Consider the following 1,159-nt stretch of genomic DNA (forward strand, 5'->3'; position numbering starts at 1 on the left):
GAAACAGAATAACCGCACTGCGCCTGTCAAACGAGCGCACTGCCGCATTAGCGTGAGGCTAAGCCAGGGAGGGGAGGGAGGGGGGTCGGGACCGCCCCTCCCCCATCCCGCGAGGCCGAGCCAGGAACGAGCCATAGCAGGCGAGTCTGTAACATGACTTGCCCCCGCGCCGCACCGAGGGGCATAGTTGTACAGACACATCTTCCTTGTATGGACTTGCCCCCATTATCTATCTTAGGGCCTGTGTGGGTGCATGTGTGGGGGGGACACAATAACCGCACTGCATCTGTCAAACGAGCGCACTGCCACGATAGCACGAGGCAGAGCCGGGGGGAGGGGGTCAGGACCCCCTCCCCCATCCCGGCGAGGCCGATCCAGGAACAAGCCGTAGCAGGCGACGACGCCACTAGTGCAGAACCGGGCTTTAGTGCCGGTTCGTGACGGCCTTTAGTGCTGGTTGGCGAACCGACACTAAAGAGTGGGGACTAAAGGTCCCACCTTTAGTACTAGTTCGTCACGAACCGGCGCTAAAGTGCAAACACGTGGCACGAGCCAGGCCCGGGTGCGTGTAGGACATTAGTACCGGTTGGTAACACCAACCGGTACTAAATGTTTGGGTGTTTTTTTTAATTTTTGCTTTAATTTTGTGTTTTCAATTTGGCTTTATTTTCCATTTAATTCTTTTTTGTTTGCTGGTATTTGACAATACTACAAATTGTACATGTTATGGATATATATAAATAGATTTTCTCGTACGTAGCACCGCATATATATATAATATATATCATCGAATGTCTCACAGCCAACACCATTAACTATTCACACATACACATGTATATACATTTACAATTTCTCCTACATGTTGCCTTGGTGCCTTCGGAGCATGATGACAAGTGGTTCATGGGGGCGGTAGCGGGTAATAGTATTCTCCTTTGGGATCTATGACCTAGTCGAGCAAAAATCTCGCTATTTCCTCTTGAAGTGCTTGTATGCAGTCCGATGGTAGGAGCTTATCCCACACCGATCTGAACTTTTAAGAAGGAGATCAATATGCATGTGTGTTAGTTGTGTGACTAGATATCGATAATGGTGTGAATAGTGTTCTGACAAAAACGTACCCAGTCCTGTCTATCAGATCTGCTCCTTTCGCACGTCATCA

This window comes from Triticum dicoccoides, chromosome 6B (genome assembly GCF_002162155.2).
Source record: "Triticum dicoccoides isolate Atlit2015 ecotype Zavitan chromosome 6B, WEW_v2.0, whole genome shotgun sequence".
NCBI classification, from domain to species: Eukaryota; Viridiplantae; Streptophyta; class Magnoliopsida; order Poales; family Poaceae; genus Triticum; species Triticum dicoccoides.